The sequence below is a fragment of the Mercenaria mercenaria genome, chromosome 1 (assembly GCF_021730395.1).
Source record: "Mercenaria mercenaria strain notata chromosome 1, MADL_Memer_1, whole genome shotgun sequence".
Taxonomy (NCBI): Eukaryota; Metazoa; Mollusca; class Bivalvia; order Venerida; family Veneridae; genus Mercenaria; species Mercenaria mercenaria.
The window spans coordinates 53,904,747-53,925,938 of NC_069361.1; the positions used below are offsets into that span (position 1 = coordinate 53,904,747).

The 21,192-nt window shown below is 35.3% G+C and overlaps 1 long non-coding RNA gene across 1 annotated transcript; it reads right to left on the reverse strand.

Annotated features, from left to right (window-relative positions):
• Positions 1–6,053: 6,053 nt before the first annotated feature.
• Positions 6,054–16,150, reverse strand: LOC123537256 (uncharacterized). The gene is made up of 3 exons (XR_008371678.1): positions 16,005–16,150; positions 15,579–15,788; positions 6,054–13,344 (listed from the first exon to the last, which is right to left on the reverse strand). It is a non-coding gene; the product is annotated as an uncharacterized LOC123537256 (long non-coding RNA).
• Positions 16,151–21,192: the final 5,042 nt, after the last annotated feature.

Sequence of the window (21,192 nt, forward strand, 5' to 3'; positions counted from 1 at the left end):
CGATCTGGTGTTATGGTGTAGGAAAGAACATGCCACTACAGCCACATACAGGATGCAAGAAGCCATCAACAAGCTTTCAGCTTTGGTTCAAGATTGGTGTGTATCCATCAGTACAGAGAAATCGTCCACCACACTATTTATTCTCCCTGTCGTCAAAGCAGAGGGCGGGTTAAACCAAGATCGAAAATTCTTCGCTGATTGAAGCAGACGAGGCGGAATACCTTGGAGTGACCTTTGAGAAACGGCTAACCTGGAAGCCCCACATTAGTCAAGCAGAAGGGATGGCCTGTAGGAAGCTTGCCATGATGCGCAAACTTGCTGGAACAACGTGGGGAGCAAATGAGCAAATACTCAAGACAGTATATCGGGGAACAGTGAGTCCCCATTTAAAGAAGAGCTCAAATGACTGGTACACTACTGCCAAAACTAACCAATAGGCTTTAGACAAGGTTTAGAACTAAGCATTGCAGATCATGACAGGTGCTACAAAGTCTACACCAATTTTCCTCATGGAGAAGCTGACAGGCACACAGCCGTTACAAGACAGGAGACATGCAAACGTCCCGCTTCAAGCAGAGAAGTTCAGGTCTTTTCAAGACCATCCAATGAAAGCTAAGCTAGATGGCTACACAAAAACTCAGCTCAAACGTAACAGCTTCGTTCGTGAGGCAAAGAAATTCAACCGAGATTTCAAAACTGAGCTGAACATACCAACGACTCCCCTAGGTAGTGAAGACCTACTAGCGAATGATCTGTCCTCAGTGACTGTGAGACTTGTTGTTCCCCGTCTTGACCGCGCGAAGCAAGATGATGAAGGCGTTCGGAAGAGCCTTACACTTGCTATGATCAATGAAAACTATCATCCGGAATCATGGACTCATGTATATACAGACGGATCAGCCACATGTGCCGTCAAAATTGAAGGAGCAAGAGTTGTTATTCAATACCTATCTGGCAAGAGAGAAACATACATGCAGCCACAGTAAACCACTGCAGCAGTTACAAGGCAGAGACTGAAGCGCTCATGAAGACCGTCTCAATGATTGAAGACGCGGCAGAAGAAAGCTCCTCAGTGGTCTTTCTCACAGATGCTGTCTGTCATGGAAGTTCTGATCAACAATAAAGCTCCGCAGCTAGCCAGGAGAATGCAGAGTCTGAGTATTACCTGCAAAGTAGCAATTATAGCGGATTCCATCCCATTGTGGACATACAGGCAATGAAGAGGCAGACAAACGGGCTAAGCTAGGAGCTCAGTCAGAACAACCAACAGAACCTGTGAGTTACAAGGAGAATTTCACCATTATCAAGGCACTAACGAGACCAAGGATGGATGATGATGTTTTTCATCTCCTTGATCGGTCTGAACAAGTGATGATTGTCAGGCTCCGCTCAGAGCACAACAAGCTCAATACTCACATGTACAAGAAATACAGACTGGCATCATCGCCAACTTGTCCATTTGGTGAGGAAGATAAGACTGCAGAACATATAATTCAGAATTGTAAAAGGCATGACAAGGAGCGAGCTGCGACTTGGCAGATAGATACCTCAATCCACCAGAATATGTATGTGGCATTGAGGATCTGCGGCAAACTACGTGTTTCATACTGGTTTGACAGTGTTGTCGCGAACGAGAGGTAGAAGAAGTATATATTTTATCATTCATTCACCTTAAATAATGTCATCTTTACACTTTTGTAACAGCGAAACTCCGCGCAAATCTTCCACGTTAAACATCAACGTCATGACGTCTTTTACGTAAAATTGAACGTTGTTCAGTGCACCCGGTTAGAAAATGGCCACTTGGTTATTTATCCCCCCACCAAAGGTGAAGGGGATATTAGAAATGCTCTCCGTCCGTGCGTCCGTCCGTCCGTCCGTCCGTCCGTGCGTCCGCAACGATATTTGTCCGGAGCATAACTCCAAAAGTACTTGAGGGATTTTCTTCAAACTTCATACACTGATAGAACACATTGGGAGGAAGTGCAGTGTGCAAGAACAATAACTCTACCTTGCCTATTTTTTGAGTTATTCCCCTTTATCTTATTTTCTTAAAAAAATTTGTCCGGAGCATAACTCCAAAAGTACTGGAGGGATTTTCTTCAAACTTCATACACTGATAGAACACATTGGGAGGAAGTGCAGTGTGCAAGAACAATAACTCTACCTTGCCTATTTTTTGAGTTATTCCCCTTTATCATATTTTCTTAAAACATTTTGTCCGGAGCATAACCCCAAAAGTACTGGAGGGATTTTCTTCAAACTTCATACACTGATAGAACACATTGGGAGGAAGTGCAGTGTGCAAGAACAATAACTCTACCTTGCCTATTTTTTGAGTTATTCCCCTTTATCATATTTTTTTAAAAAAATTTGTCCGGAGCATATCTTCTTCATGCATGGAGGGATTTTGATATATCTTGGCACAAATGTTTACCACCACGAGGCAGAGTGTCATACGCAAGAACCAGGTCCCTAGGTCTAAGGTCAAGGTCACACTTAGAGGTCAAAGGATACAAGAATAAAAACCTTGTCCGGAGCATTTCTTCTTCATGCATTGAGGGATTTTGATATAACTTGGCACAAATGTTCACCACCACCAGACGGAGTGTCATGTGCAAGATCCAGGTCACTAGGCCTAAGGTCAAGGTCACACTTAGAGGCCAAAGGTCAGATACAAGAATGACTTTGTCCGAAGCATTTCTTCTTCATGCATGGAGGGATTTTGATGTAACTTGGCACAATTATACACCATCATGAGACGAAGTGTCATGCGCAGTTCCCTTCTTTAGAATTACTTCCCTTTGTTGTTACTTTAAATAGCTTTTATTGTAACTTTTTCATTACTAGTCGTAGGGAAAAATCGAGACCACTTTTCTGTAGTACAACAAACATGCTAAATCCAATTTTGAGGTGTATTTTGACCAGTCTCTTCCTGATAAAGATTTTTGTGTGGACTTGCAATTTTTTTTTTTTTTTTTAAAGATTAACTTCCCTTAGTTGTTACTATAAATAACTTATATTGTAACATTTTTATAATTGACCCTAGGGAAAAAACAAGACCACTTTTCTGTGGTACAGCATAGATGTTACTCTCCAGTTTTAGGTGTATTTTATTAATTTTATTATATATAAGGTATCTCTACCTAGTAAGGAGTTTTTTTGTGGACTTTAAAAAACAAAAGACTTACAATGATTACTAAACAACCACAAAATTAACATTCCATTTGCAAATACAGCTGCTAGAGTAAAGAAATTTGCTTTGACGGGCATATATTGTGACATTCTGGCACTCTTGTTCCCTGTTAGCTTTCCATTCCTTCTTTTTACAGTAGCCATATAGAAAAACATCATAGTTATACTCTTCATGAAAATTAATAAAATTTAGCAGTAAACCACCTCACTACTGACTTATTCTTTCTTCCACATCTTAAAACCCCTGATGCGGACCACATCCTTCAATTATGATATGCCCGGTGGGGGGATTAGCCATGTCTGACATGGCTCTTGTTTAAACAGTCAAGGAAACCGTACCAGCGTCATGGCATCAACTGGAGACATTGAATTAAGGAACGCCATAAAATATTTTGTCGGAATAGGAAAACAGCAGCTACAACAATTGAAATGATAAAAACAAAAACGTGAAATAGTTAGAGGGAGATTGGCCCAATAATGTCTGCAAATGACACAAATGATCCAAAAACGGTAGGAAATCCACTGAAGACGATAGGACAGAAAGGAGCCTTTCGGTAGTTGTCCCAAGTGCTTAAGACTGCCCTCCGTGGACAACGCTTCCAAGACGTTGCTGATTCGAATTAGGCAATTGGCCGAAACATTTCACAACTTGATACAAAGTGGACTGTGCTGTGACTACGTAGAGAAAGTGCGCCGTTCATTGGACTTGTTGGACCTGGATGACGTGTGAAATTATTTGACGTCGTTTACGTTTTTGGTGCGCACCGAGTGACGCATAATGTCTGTTTTGGGATCGGTGAAACTATTTTATTGGATTCGTATAAGTATTTATTTAATTACGGAATCTCGTTATTCATTAAACCCTATGGTGGTTTTGTTTTTCAATTCTTTATTAGCAGTAGAACTAAAACATCACAGTATATTTATACGAATTTCGCGATCACCTCTCATACATGTCAATACAGTCAATTACATCGCCCAGTAAATGTATAACAATCGTTGCAAGTGTACATCAAATTTAAATTACAATTGATACCTATCTATAAGTTGTCAAGATATGTTTACTGTTTTGTAAAACGTCCAGTTCCATAGAGCTCAGTGCAGAAAGCGTTGCAATTGTGCGTAATAAACTACTTTTAATCTAATATGCTTCTTTTTCTGAGTGAGTAAGTAAGCTGCCCCAGATATTTAATGTTTTAATTTATAGTTGGATTATGTTACAGTTATGTTAACATGCCTTTTTCAGATTCCAGTATGGTTGTATGTTCCTATTCATGACCCTTGCATTTATATCATTAGCTCCTATAAGGTAACGTTCTATGCTGTCTTCATACAATCTTAATGGTTGATATATTTCAAGTACGCTCTCTTTTACAGGAATCAAACTATCGCTCTCGTTTACAGGAATCAAACTGAATAATTTGATTGAACGCCTATTTTCGTACAATGACATATTCAATGCCATTTTACATAGTAGTAGTAGTAATAATAATGATAATAATCGCAAAAAATAATGATAACAATATATCAACCTTATTGTAACAAACGGTCATGACTGCACCTCACCCATTGAGGTCATTTCAACCCTATTACGAATAAAACTGCGTAAAGCATTACATGGCAAGCCCAGACAAGAGGATCAAACCCGTAAATGGTGCCATCATATACTATTTGATGAAATACTACACACTACCCTCACCATAGAGCCTGTAACAACAAATGCGTTTAATTAGTCAAACATTGGAAATATAAATGTTGAAATGTAATACCTTTTACAAACGTTTTAAAAGTAAAACCTGCTAATATCGCATAAGAAGCAGTTATTCAAAACTTTTGCACAATGCCACGAAAACTCTGAAATACAGTGTCTTGTGATTGTTTCGAATGTGTCAAGTGATTTAGTTTTGCTTTCACCGGCAATCAATGTAAGTGATACAATGCTTGTTTAGTCTGTCAAATTTCCTCCTGTTGAGGAAAGGTTTTGCTTTCTTACGCACCTCACAGTTAGCTACACCATACAGTATGACATTGCAATAAGTCAGATGTGAAATAACAAGAGAAAAAAAAAACTAAATTTTCAGTGGCTGCTTTTGTTAAATGTTTTCGGATGTTCTTGATCCGATGGTAATTCAACATGGCTGTACGGCACATGCGATTAACATGATCTTTAATTCACGAAATGCACCAATATATCTAACTGTGGTTTCACTTTTTTACATCATCACCAGCAATGTTACTGAAATTTGTGAAACATTTGTTCAATTGAGATCTGCTACCAAACATAAAAAAACAGTTTTTTAAGTGTTCATTTTCAGTTTGTTTGAAACTGTTTCTATTCAGAAGATAATATAAATATATTATTATCAATGCAACACACAAACAAGGGATTATTTGAAAGTAGTATTCAACTTTCAGCATGACAATTTCTGTTTAATGCTGACAATATTTTGTTTTCTCTTACTTAAAGCTGCTTTTCACAGTCTAATTAAATTTTGTTAAAGAAAAAATATAATTCTACTTGTACGTAGTCAAATAATTTTGGTTTCAATAGTGAAACATTGATAATTGTTAAATTTGGCGTACTTTTCAAAGATTTCAGTGGTGAACTACTTAGTGTCGTTGACGACACTAAGCAGTTCTTGAAATAGCAAAGCAATTACTAGCTGTAACTTTTATTTATAGATTTGAAAGGTTACTGGAATAAACCACTTCAGTAGAGGAGTACCCTACCTTTATATTACTTATTTTTATAGCAGGTATTTAAATGACTGATTCTTTCGATAATAAGATGCCGTGGTGCAGTTGTAAGCGTGACGGCTCTAGAATCTTACTTTTGTGAGTTCGAATTCCAACCGAGATCAATATTTTTTTATTTTATATTTTTTTCGTTTTATATTTTGCTAACGTACACTTTGAAATGATGATAATGTTAATATGTATTTGAATTGAATTACTAGCATCATTTTGCTCTTTTTGCATATAACATAGGTTTTCAAATATCTTCTTGATTGTGAATTATTCAGCATGGTGTGTACTTGCACGGGAGTGCACGAATTTCACGAGGATAAAATTGTTTTATCCTTTGCATATTACATACTCTGCCTCATTGAGAAAATAGCCACACTCAGTTTGGTAAGGAAAATGGCACTCAACTCTCTCTACAAACGAACGATAAATAGAATTAGGAAAGTATATCTTATTCCTAATGGCACACTTCAGTGCCTTGCGTGACTTTGAAGATTCACATTTATCATTGTTCTTAAAATATATTTCAAACCCTTATTTAATAAATGGGACAGTCTGAAAAATCCAAAACTAAAAATGAAAGCGACAGCTAGTACTTTCAAGTTTACGTTCTAAAAATAGATTTCGGTACTCCGAGGAAAATAAGGGATTACAAAGTAACAAAATGGAATTTGAATAAAATAATTGCTATTTGCCTAGTCTGAAACCATAAGGATTATATAGCTAAATAATAAGATTGCATGCAATTTCATGGAAAGTTACTTTAATAGATTATTGTCTTTGTAAGTAATACGTACTTTCAAACACTGCACTGCAAAGCTGTCGGTTTTTCATATACTGGCAGAACATTACAAAGAAGGGAAATAAGGTATACCAACTGATGTCTTGGAAAAGAAAACGTTTGTACAGATTACATAATTATTCCTTAAAAACTGTTTTAAGTACAAAACAAAACTATAATATATTTTTGTTTATTTTCTGGGGGATTTTTTAAGACATATGTGGATTCATTTAGCATGGAAAGAGTCCCTTATAACGTCACATATCCATCAATTAAACCCAGCAAACAAAAGACGTCTTTTTTTGGTTGTTATGACGTCTTTCCGAGACGTCTTTATGACGTCTTTTTTGGTTGTTTTTGAAAGGTGCGTTCACGTCTTTTAGAGACGTCTTTTTCACGTCTTTTGGTGACGTCTTTTTCTCGTCTTTTTCCGGTTGTTTTTGAAAGGTGCGTTCACGTCTTTTAGAGACGTCTTTTTCACGTCTTTTAGTGACGACTTCAGAAACTCCCCATAAAACATTTAAAAAGATACATATCAACTAAATATTCATTTCAGCACCAAACGTTGATAAATGTAAATATGGCTTGCCGGTACTTGGCTGCTCTTCTGTCATTTAACTTTTTAAATAACTCGATATATCACAATTCGCCTGGCTTAAATTTCCTCGTTTTCCGATTAAAATTGCGATCTACATGTAAACACGTGGTATGCTGGATTTTGATTGGCCCGCACCTAGTTGGAATTGATTTAAGGCATGGGAGGTATATCGTTATGTACAGGGCTTGTGTATAGTTGCCTCTCTTTGAAAATGTTAACAACGGTCGTATTTCATTTCTGATAACAGATTTTCGTTATTGTTTTCAAACAAATTGTGCTGTATTATCATTGCACCTAAGAAGAATAAAAGTTGAATTCTGTTTTTGCAAAAACGTCTTTATGACGGAATAAAAACGTCTTTTAAAAGACGTCTTTTTTGCATGCAGAACGACGTGAAAAACACTTCGTTTTTTGGTCACAGACGTCGCGACCGAGAAACAACCAAATAGAGACGTCTTTTTCTGGTCACAGACGTCGCGACCACGAAACAACCAAATAAAGACGTATTCCAGACGTCTTTTGTTTGCTGGGAACGTATCATCACTTTTAATATGTTTAACTTTCATTTTATTTCATTTAATACTAAATTTAGTATAATAATTAAATGCATTTTATACATAATTATCGACTTCTAAAAAATTGAAATAGTTAAGTAAATTATGATCTCATATTAATTGATAGTTACTGGCTTTACAAATTGCCAAAATTTAATGTAATAAAATAACTTTAAATGGTATAAGACTAATATTTACAGGTCCGTCTCTAACTTTAACTACATAGTGATTTCTCTCATAAATGTTCGCATACAACTATGTGTATTAAGTCATAACACACTGAAAGGCGTATATTTTTGCAAACGAAACATGGTTTTGCTTCAGCGATTGTTTTAGATAAGTTAACATGATTGATTGACCCTTTCTTCCTGTATCAGAAACATCATAAACATGATTAGTAGAAAGAATAATAAAACCCTTCCTGCATGTGACTGTGACAAACGCCACGAAAGCAGGGGGTCAAAAGTATCTGGGTACGTTGGAATTTGAAGCGAGAGCAAAAGGTATGTTAACACAAAACGGCGGATATAGTCGCGTAAACAAGATACAAGGTCAGTATTTCCTTAAAAATAAGATCTTATTTCAACATTATTATGCTTATTTAAACTGTGCATCGAGAGCTCAAATGTTTCAGCTGTGTAATGACGTTTCTATAAGTAAGAACTATGACGTATATAAAAAGTTATTGAGTGTAAACTAACAGCTTTCGCTTTCTCGCCAACGAAAAATGTATTGAAACATCCATCATTTTAAATATATTTTCGTCAGGTATTTTTTTTTTTATTTTTACAATTTACATTATGTTATACCCAAATGGAAGCGTATGACCTTATTTTATTAGTCATAGATACATTAAGCAGCCGCATCGCCCTGAAAATGTGGTGCATTTATTCGTTATGTTTCGTATCGAGAATATATATTTGTTGAGACACATGGGATTCCGAAACATATAATTTGATTCATAACACAGTCAATTTATATTGGGACAGCTTCTGTTATGTTCCTTCGCTACATGTATTCCATTCTGTTTTAGTTTGGCCTTTACTTTATTTGTGACTTACTTTGTATGTTTTTATTTTCAGTTCAAATATTCCACGTTACAAGAAACAAATCTATACTCACGCTTTACTTGATAGGTCAACGGAAATGAAATGACCAGCTTCACCTTCATAAAGTTTGTTTGCATGCTAAACAATGTTATAGTGAAGTTACAATAAGATATTAAAAATTGTACCGAAGAAGAACACAAGTTTCCGAAAAATATTAACCAAAAAAGCACGGGGCGAGTAGAATAACACCTTTATTAGCCGAATAGTACAGCTACTAAAGGGGAAATAGCGAAATGAATGTAAACAATTAAATAATATTTAATAAAAGTATGAAAATAAATGCAAGAAACTGCAAAAAGAAAAAGATACTCAATATAGATCTACTCACTAGTCATCCATGAAAACAATTAATTAAGTAAAAAAAATTAATTTCAGCAAATGTTTATCAAATCAGTGGCCATTTGCCATGTTGAAAATCCTAATCAAATGTATTTAAGAAATAATTTATAACAAAACAGTGTTTGAACACTATTTTACACAATGGCTGGTTATAAGCCGGGCGTAATAATTTCACGAGGCCGCCAAAAAGAATTAGTTTGAAAATACCACCGAGTGTGTGGACATAAATATAAGGAATAGATATGAATGCAGTCCGACTGGTATATATACGTATATAAATATATGCAACAGTTTCGCGGGCTGATAATCTAGCCAGTGTTCTTTGATTCTGTACTTCTTTTTCTCTGCACATAACTGTTAACATCTCCTCCGCATGGATCAGAGATAGACGAAAAAGTATGGGTTCTAGTTTGCTTTGTATAAATTCTGCATCAGTTTTGCAAACGGTAAACGATATTATCAGAAATGTACTGAATTGGAAATTATTTGCTGATCATTCCTACAACTCATTCACACCTTATCTGCTTCAACAAACCATATTTTATGCGTACATTTATGTTTTGTAACCAAAGAACGTACTTACAATTTGTGTATGCGTTTTCTTGATATAGTCCACACCTGAGTGTCAGACTTTTGCGATTCATTTTGTCATATAGCATGTTTGCAGCATTTCTTCACTAAAATAATAATTCTTATGTGTCATTTAACGGTAAAATTTCATGATTTCAGATGACATGTTCACGCGTCTTTTACAAACACAAAGACTTACGCATTCTATAACTTTTTTTTAACACGCTTCATCACGCGTTGTTATACTTGTTGCATACTCTCCAATGTAGATGCCACACGATGCACAGACGAGTTTGTTCTTTAAACTAGCAAGGTTAAGATAGAAAAGGTAAAATGTGTAATAACCTACTTTCACTTTCACATATTTCGGCCATTTTGTGTTAACATACCTTTTGCTCACGCTTAAAATTTCAACAAACCCAAATACGTTCGACCCCCTGGAAAGGACCTGTACTAATGCGTAAACAATTTCACTGACAGACGTCATTCTACTGTACTATCAACCTGTGTACCTTTATACAAATCTACGCATCCGGTGATCGAAATAACTACCCTCAAATTCAAATTCATGTACATAACCTGACAATTTAACAGGACGGTTACGGAAAATCTTTGTCAAATTTTATGTCTTGAACGTTTCCTTTGTATAGACAAAACTAAATAACCTGGTTTAATGACAAAACGGCGTCTCCACTCTAATACTGTGGTTGATAATTAGGTTTAAAAATGAAATATTAAAGTTACTATAAAGTGCGATTGACAACTTCTGTTCACTCAATTTACAGGTATATTAAAGCGCTGTGTGTTCAAAGCCAGGCTACTCTTAGCTTTTGTCTGAACTTTGCGTTTTTGTTCCATATGATATGATGAACAATGATTGTTTTTAAGTTATCATTGCTCATGAACACTCATTTTCGTGATGATGAAATTACTTTACCACCCACCATTGAACAAGTCGTTGAAATGAACTAGTCTGGCAAAATCTAACCAATAAGACTAGATGATAATCTATTTAATAATAATACTATATATAAGATGATTTCGAAGACATTTGGGAGGTAAGAAAAATAAAACAGAACAAAAGAATTATATGGCCCCAAAATGTTGGATTTTAGACATTTTTCATGAGAGGAATGTATTTCAGAAAATATGAGAAACAGTCAAGAAAAACGTCTTTTTAGGAGATCTGAAGTAGCAAGGAACTTTGAAATTTTTTTATAATGTTTGTTTGTTAGTTTTGTGTTTAACAGCAGTAATGTTTAATTTACATTTATTGGATGTGTTGTATATGTAAGGAATAGTTTTCAAAATTTTGGCGGATATCTTTAATTGCCGCCATCTTTGATTTCTGAGTTTTGCAAGATGTTATTATTATAATGACATTTTTCATAAATAATGGTCAATCCTATACGCTGAAACAAAATTTATATGTATGTTATGGAGGTACACATATACTCAATATTGAAAAATTTGTCGTTTGGTCCTATACTATACCGGGTTTCATGTGAGGAATGTTTAAGAAACTAGATACAAAAATAAAAGACTTACCAGTAAACGCTAAAACATGCAGTCTATCAAAAAATACTGGTACGGTTATGTATTTAAGAAAACACGTTTTACGACTAAAATGTAAAACGTAATAAAAATCGTGTATTTGTTTTTATGGAATAATCTGTCTGAAACAGTATTTTGTTACAAAAGTCATTGTCAGTGCGAAAGGATTATATTAAGAGGGCGCATCGTAAAACAACTGAAAACAAAAGCAGTCACTATAAGTGACAAATGCCTCCAAAGCGTGCCCAGATACGCTGCAGTTGTCAGCGAAAAATATGCCAGAATAGTTTTTGTACAAACCATTTTTTGACCTTTACCTTGGCCTTTAAGACCCGACTTATAAGCGCCATACACATTAGTATACTTAACATTGGTTTCAAATTATTTCCAAATTATCCGATAAATTGCAGAGTTACGAATCAGACAAAAAAAACAGACCATGTTAACGTTTGACTTATAAGTGTGAGCTTGACCTTTGAGGTATAGGTATGGGTCTTGTGCATGAAACGTCATCTCATTATAGGGAACATTTATGGCAAGTAGTTTCTTCATTTAATGACAGAGTTGTGCGCACAAGATAAGAAACAGACCATGCTAATCTTTAACCTCTAAGTGTGACCTTGATCTTATCTTTAAGGGTCTGGAACTTGCGCATCACTCATCGTCTTAATATTAGAACCATTTATGCCGGACATGAAACAGACCCTGTTAACCTTTGACTTCTAAGTGTGACATTGACCTTGAAGATTAGTGTCTGCGTTTTACGCAAAACACAGCGTCTCATTATGGTAAACAAATATGCCAAGTCATTTATAAATTCATTTATGGATTGCAGAGTTATGGACCAGACTAGAAACAGACCCCTTTAAGCTTTTACCTCTAAGTGTGACCTTGACCTTGGAACTGGGTCTCGCGCATGACACGTTATATCAGTGTGGTGAACATTTAAGCCAAATTATTTCAAAATCTCTCCAAGAATAGCATATCTTTAGCCCAGACAAGAACATACACAGATACGAGACGCACGGACGCACACACAGACGGACAGTGCGATTTTAATATGCCCACATTTGGGGGCATACAACACCACTGTTTTAGACGTATTTTGAAATATCTTATATCTCTACGCCAAATTCGACATACAGAGATTGTCACTTACGTTTTAAAGTCTTATTCTAGATTTCTTTTTATACACTATATATGTGTTATGTAAAAATATGTTCTCTTAAACAGATTCGTGATTTTGACTCGCAAATATAAAATGAGTAAAACTTAACGACTTAATGACTTTCAGACAACTATCTTCTCTAAAAACTTATCTAAATTATATATTGCCATGTTTACCTGTACATACATATGAGGCTACTGCAACACACGTATTTTTGACGTATACAGATAACAAAACACTGCTTCATGGTTTTATATGCTGTACATGGAGGTTTGTGTTCACACACTGTATGTCTTATAATGATGTTTATATTTAGGGTTGCATTCAAATCTTCATTGGTCAGAAAAATCAGTCAGTCTTGACAGTGGACACATGTGACTGCTACTGTCAACAAATATATAAATGTGTTTTATTTTTTTTTGTCATTTGTATGCCTGATGCATTTTAGATGTTGTATCTATGAAAACAATTTGGCATAATAAATTCAGTAAGAACGTTTAAATTACATGTTCTGTGTATTACTAGTAGTTTGCCGTGAATGCTCTAACATCGCTGTTGTATTGCCATAGTGTCTAGAATTGTAACATATTAACTAGTATGAAATCTGACTATGAGATCTGATAGTTCTCACCAAACGTATACAATTTTATATGCAATTTATCGGCCATCTCCTTCCTCTTCTAGTTCCTCTAATTTTCTTTTCCCAATCTTCAAAACTTCGTTGAATACAGCTAAAACAAATACAAATTTGATTGTTTCTTAGTATATGATATAATAGTTTCCTTTGTTTCATTCAGTTTTTATTTCTATTTAATCTTGACAACTCTTTGACGTGAAAAGATATAATGTGGTTGAAAAACTATTTATTTGTAATGAACTCAGTAATAAGGTAGTTCTGCACGTTTAATAAACCGGAAGTCATGGCGTAACGCAATTTATCCTGAAAACGTAGAATAAAGCCTGGATTCGGTGTATGGAAATGAAAAAAGTCTTATGAATTAATGGCAAAGTGTGAGTAAGTTTATTACAATGGCTATCTATCACTATCTATCTAAGGTTAAAATATAACATTTAAACATCTGACACGTTATATAATTCAAAATAATGTCTTAAAATTAGCGAGAAATATGCAGTTTACTTTAATCATGGTCAAATATCTTGACTTATAAATTTTATTTCATTACATTATAGGCAATATGTTTATTTAAAACTGTGAGAAATTTCACTAAAATCTACACATTAGAAAATTTTCTGTTCGCGAAATTGTTATGAAAGTTACGACTTTTCCATAGACTCCCATTATGAAAAATTGCTAGAGGTAGAAATTTTTCAATTCAGTCTTGCACACGACCCTACCTTTTTATTTGCTGCATTTTCTAAGTATATTCTGAAATTTTGAAAACTCAGCGTTTAATCAAATTCTGCATTGTAGAAAAAATCGATCCGAATGTGCAGAACTACGGTGACCTTAAGTGGCTTATAATGTGAGGTTGAGCCGAACCGTTGGTGTTACACCTAAATCCCTAGACCGTTGGTGTTACACCTAAATCCCTAGCCTTTATTCGTAATATGAAAGGAACATTGACTATTTTAGGGGCATACAACATTTATTTTCTTACTCACCTAGAAATGACCGAAAAATGCAAAATAAATGAAATACAAAACGTTTTGTATTACCGTTTGAAGGGATATTTTAAAAGTTAGCACTTCAACCGTTTTGGGGTCTTTGAATTGTTTTAAATTTCCAATGTCAGAGTGTTTCATTTGTAGATACGAGGGGCGTTCAATATGTAATGTTACTCCGTACGTAGTTCCGTAACCACTTATTATTTTTAGATGCGGTTTTCGATAAATTATAGAGCAATTTATTGGCAACACAATGCTATATAAATAATAAAATTCGGTAGATTCAAAATAAAAATATAATCATTTGAGTGAGGTGTACTCGGGTATACTGGACAATTTTATCTCTAAAATATTGAGACTGTAAAATGCAATTCCTTGATTCTACTATTCAACAACTAGAACTATAGCTCAATTTTCAGTTTAAACAGATAAAAGAAATCATGATCTTCACAAAAACATATGAAAACTGAAATAAAAACGTTTATAAGAGTTTTAAATTGAGTATGTATATTTTTACCCGAAAATTGATAATGTGAGTACAACATGTACAATAAGCCCCTGCAATTTTGTCAGGCGCGATCATCATCGTTTAAAAAATTCTTGCATTTTAAGTTGATACTAGTTTCTTAATTCTACATTGCGAAACTAGTTCTTACGACTTCGATTAATCGCTCACAGCACCCATTCCAGATGGAATCAACCTCGAGTTTAGATTTTTAGTTGTATTAAAAATGCAATAAATAGTTTAAAACAAACGCAAACTCATCACAAATTGCTGTATCTCGTAGAAAAATGATAGAATTTTGTTATTTTACAAGTTATTCTATTTTTCTGAGACTTTGGATGCCAAGTACAAACCTAAATTATAATTATGTTCCAGTATGCCTGAGTACACCTCACTAAAATGATTTTACTTTGAACCTGTTGATTTTTATAATTTATTTAGCATTGTGTTCCCAATAAATTGCTCTATAATGATCCGAAAACCGCATCTAAAAATAACAAGCGGTTACGGAACAACGTACGGAGTAACATTACATTGAACGCCCCTCGTATATACCTTTTTACCTCTTTTATAAAGGTAATTTTATTCTAAAAAAGCACAAATAACATTAAACATATTAAAGGAACACGACTAATTCTAGCTGATTGGACAAAATCTACCAGTATACGTATTTTAATATGCGTTGTCAAAATATATAATGTCTTACAATGTATCAGAACAGAAGTCATTTTACAGATGAATATATTGCTGAAACCTATTTTGATGGAAATGCTCCACACAATTATCTAGCATAAATGCATAGCAAAGGCGTGGTATATGAAATTTTATCATTACCCAGTAACAGAGCATCGGCTTGGAGATCCACTGCATTTTCTTGTATGTAATTCACAACTGGAAATATCTTTTTCTGCTTTAATCTAAACGTTTCCATGAGTATGTGCTTACATTCCTTTACTCTTTTGTCTTCAAAAACTCGACGCTTGTTTGCCTTGACCATTTCGCCCACTGCATCGCACTTTGTCAAAATAACTATGAACGGAATTTCTGAAAATATATAATGCTGGTACTTTAAAATGCCCTTAAATGCGTATCTGTTACGATCCCACACAAAATATGTGTCATTTATTTATATTTGTCATTTTACCGTAGATTGAAGCGTATTATTATATATTATTATTATATAGTTTAGCCGCTAAAATAGCTACGAGGCTACGAGCTATCTCCTTCATAAACCGAAGTTATAGAATGAGCATATTTTACCTTCTTTAGTAACGACTTGCAGCACATTCTGCATCGTTTTTGTCATTTTTGCAGATAATCCTTTCGAAGTAGTTACACAGTCGAAAACCACACAGACGCAATGTATTTTCTCTCCTGGTGTTGGGTGAGCTTTGAAATCCTCATGCGTCTCCTGAATTCCATTGACGATCTAATAATACATTTATGCATTCCAATCAAATCATTTTATACATCACGCATTATGACAAATTTCATATTAGAAATTATGAAGGACTATTATACAATTTCTACATTTGAATGCAAACAGCAAATATTTTATGTGACTACATAAACAGTAATACGTGTTCGATTAACCAAAATGATTTTACAGATGTGAAATTTATGATAGCTTTGTTAAAAACAATAACAGAAGTTTTACTATTGATTTAAAGTTGTGATCCACAAAGGCTGATCACTCTTGCTTTGGGTCAGAACTTGTAAGCAGAGATATCTATTAGTTTACTTCCCTTGCAATATAACACAACAAACGGTTTAAGGCACAGTATCATACCTTTTTGTACAACTAAAACATTTAGGATTTCTTCATATGTTTTTGATTAACCCTTAAAAACCTCTTTCATATAATTTTTTTTAGCTTGCTTATGGTAAAAAATCCAACTTTTAACAAGCCGATAATAAAATAAAATGCCAATAATTGTTTTTAGTGCAGATAAAACAGTTTTACGTGAATCAAAATTTTACAAAAGAAACACTGTTGTGTAATACAGAACAGGTAGGATTAATAAAGGTGCAATTATATTGATCTCTATTTCCTATGCCTAGAGCACTACACACTATTATGTAATACATTTTAGGTGAACACAGTATGACTATGTTATAGAGATAGTACCTAAAATTTTAGATTATGAAAATCAATTTAGAAAATGATGCTGGTTGCTGATATGTAATATTTAAGACTGAATATAATACCTAAAATTTGATTTGATCAATTTTAAGCAAATCATTTAAGAATTTCTGACACTTCGTACTTAAGCTGCTCTTGCAGATAGTCCTACCTATCAAATCATTGATAAACATTTAATCCCCAGGTATACATGTATCATTGCAAGAAGAATTTATCTCAACGCATATAAAGCTGTCAAATACATGATTATTGTTTTAAGTATAAAAATGTAAATTCAGATCCATAATTTAAGCTGAAATTTAGACATGATATATTATTTGTACCATATCATACATTATATACGAGTATAAAAAACAAGAAAAACACTCGTCAGTATTTACCATGAAATTGAAATGACTTATCTCTGAACTTTTAATCAAACATTTACTTCATTATTCCTATTAATTTGTCTCATGCAGGCGTACAGGTAAATGCAGGACAGGATTAAATTTTATGTCATTAATTGATCTCTAGCACTATGTCTATATCACACTAGGTAACCCGATATGTTCGGCGCAGGATGCTATGTTCGGCACAGGATCGATACATTGATTAAAAAAAACTTTAGTGGTGTTAGTATTCTCCTATTTTCGGTCTATAAAACAAATAACCAGTAAAGTTACTTTACTAGTCTTATCACGTAATAAATGAAGTTTCCAAAGCCGATTTGAAATCCTGAAAAGATGCCATTTTAAGCCAAAACGGCAGAGTTAAATGTTAAACTTTACGCCAATTTCAGCAATTATTAAGTCTATAGACACATTTCTTTGAAAATAATGCAAAACAAAGACGATATTATTATGGACAATATTTATCAACCTTTTCCCTGTCATCCTTCCAAATTATAATATTTAAATTGGTGTTTTCATGAAGATTTTTAAGTAATACACCATATGCACGAAAACAGGCGACGTTTGACGCAGGATAAAAATCTTGCGGCGATGTTCGGGAGCAGGTTATTGTATTGTTATTTTTCGTGTTACATCATCTGAAAATTCCCGAGGGACTGGTTGGTATCCGTGCCCGTTAGATGAAAGTTAAAATAAAATCATATATAAAATGGTGTTATAACAGCACATGAGCATGAGAATCTCTTTGTTAACACACAATTTCTCTCCTGTTAAAACAAAAGTGACAATAACAGGAGTTTGATGCTAGAATGTGAAACTAGTATCACATGTGAGGACACAAGATACGGAGGCCCCGAAACTGAAGTGGAAAGTTGATTCATTACCTGTTTTATTTCTGTTTTGTAAAAATTATATCACAGTGTTCTACGGTGGCACAATTTAGTAATTTGTGGCCACAACTTAGTAAATTGTGGCCTCAATCTAGTAACTTGTGGCCACAACTTAGTAAATCGTGGCCACAATTTAGTAACTTGTGGCCACAACTTAGTATATTGTGGCCACTATTTAGTAAATCGTGGCCTCAATTTAGTAAATTGTAGCCACAATTTGATAAGTTGTAGCCACAATATAATAACTCGTGACCACGACATATATCAGCCAATCGAAACTATAAATAGATGGATAGACAAACGGACAGATGAATAGATTGGATGATACCTACGTACCTACCTACTTATTTATTTGTCAGCACTTCCGGTCGTCTATCTATCTTCGATTCCTGTCTTACCCTTAATTGCAGTGACGTAGACATTTTATGCGTCCATTTCGTATGGTTGCTGATTTCTGCCATTTTGCGTTATCTCCCTGCGACCCTTTTTGAGCGAAAACACGAGATTTAACGATTTAAATGCGGGGACGTCGGCTGAAAACTCTCTATTGAGTGGGGAAGCGGAGCGAAAGCACGATAATTACCGGAGCCACGGGGTGAGAATTAGTAGCTGGTATGTCAGGGGTGGGGAGCGAAAACACGATAATTAGCGCTGCTTAAACATAGTATTTCCGAACCGCGCCCAGACATCAAGTTACCAAATTTCACCCCGCGATCTTGTCAAACATCATGTTTCTGCTCCTTGCCCCCACTAAATAGCGAGTTATCACGCCGGACACCCACCATTTTAACTTATAAATTTTACGTGTTTCCGCTGTGCGCGGTCACCAGGCAAAAACTCGTTATTAAACGTTTAAGGAGTGCTAATTATCGTATTTTTGCACCGCGCCCCAGACATACCAGTTACTAAATCGCCCTTGTTGGGTTTCGGCCTGCGTTCTCGACATTTTAACTTGCTAATTCTCGTGTTTTCGCTCGACGGGCCCGCGGGCTGAAAATATAATTTTATTGGGCTGCAACGCGAATTGGCAGAATTTAGCATCCTTACAAAATGGACGTGAATAAAAGTGTCTACGTCCCTGCAACGGGTTAGACAGGAATGGAAGATAGACAGACAGACAGAAAGACAAATAAATAGGTAGATAGGTAGGTACCATCCAATCCATCCGTCCGTCAATCCATCCGTCCATCGGTCTGTCCCTCCGTCGATCCATCCATATATCTACCTTTTACTCCTGTTTAACATTTGCTGGTATGTAGACACTTTTGTGCGCTCCTATTTTGCACTCCTATACAGCAGCGAAGAAAAAACATTCGTTTCGATTGGCTAATTCTGTCATTCCGCGTTTTAGCCCTATTAAATTATATTTTGTTCTCGCGGCCACGTCGGGAAAAAACACGAGAATAAACAAGTTCAAATGTCGAGAAAGCAGGTCGAAACCCCGCCAGGGAGATTTAGTAACTGGTATGTCTGGGGCGCGATAATTAGCGCTGCTTAAACTTTTAATAGCGATTTATCGTCTGGTGACCCCGCCGGGTGAAAACACTTGAAATTTACAACTAATAATGGCAGGGGCTCGGGAGATAACTCGCTTTATAATGGGGGCTAGGAGCGGAAACATGATAATTATCAAGATCGCGGGGTGAGATTTAGTAACTGGAATGTCGGGGCGCGGTTCGAGAACACTATGTTTAAGCAGCGCTAATCATCGTGTTTCGCTCCCCATCCCCGGCCTACCATACTTATTCTCACCCAGCGACCCCTGTAATTATCGTGTTTTCGCTCCGCGTCCCTGCTAAAATAGAGCTTTCAACCTGCGTCCCCGCATTTTAACTTGTTAAATCTCGTGTTTTCGCTCGTCAGGTTTGCGGGGAGATAACGCAAAATACCATACGAAATGAACGCACAAAAATGTCTACGTCACTGCAAAGTGTGATACAGGAAGGGAAGATAGACGGACGGAAGTACAAACAAATAAATTAGTAGGTAGGTACGTAGGTACCATCCAATCTATTAATCCGTCCGTCCGTCTATCCATCTTTTTATCGTTTCGACTGGCTAATAAGTCGTGGTCACTAAGTTGTGGCCACAATGTAATAAGTTGAGGCCACGATTTACTAAGTTGTGGCCACAATTTACTAACTTGTGGTCACAATTTACTAAGTTAAGGCCACGATTTACTAACTTGTGGCCACAATTTATTAACTTGTGGTCACAATTTACTAAGTTGAGGCCACGATTTACTAAGTTGTGGCCACAATTTAAATACAGTGTTGCGGATGTCACCTCTGTGCCACCGTACGTGACAGTTGTTTTATCAACATTCAAAGAAATACTTAAAGCTCGACTTCTCTTCACAATGATAACCCTATGGCTATGAAAAAAAAGAAAGATTATTTTTGTCCGATAGGTTAGATTCAAATACAATTATTGCCATTTAATTAGGTCGTATTTTATCGGATTTGATACCTTTAATCGTTCTGGACCTTTTAAACAAGTAAAAGTAGTGTTCCACTGCGTAGAACTGTTGCAAAAGCATATTCTTAAAGCACCATTAAATAGAAAGAACTTTAGCTAATAAAAAGACGGAGTCGATATATAGACCGATTCGAAAAAAAAAGTCCTCTGGTCAATTTTCTCAGTACGGTGCCCCTAAAGTGACATGTTACGCACTTTTTTTCCACTTAGGTAATGTGAAACTTTTTTTATTTCGTTTAAACGAAATCATTTCGTTTAGACGAAATAACTATTTCGTTTAAACGAAATCATTTCGTTTAGACGAAATAACTATTTCGTTTAAACGAAAAAACTAATTCGTTTAAACGAAATAACTAATTCGTTTAAACGAAATCATTTCGTTTAAACGAAATTAAAAAAGTCTCACATTACCTAAGTGGAAAAAAAGTGCGTAACATGTCACTTTAGGGGCACCGTATCTCAGTGACTCAATGGACAAATATTCCCGGCAACAATTATGTTACTCATATAAAGTCTATGGTGCATTATTTCATGTTTTCCGGATGTGA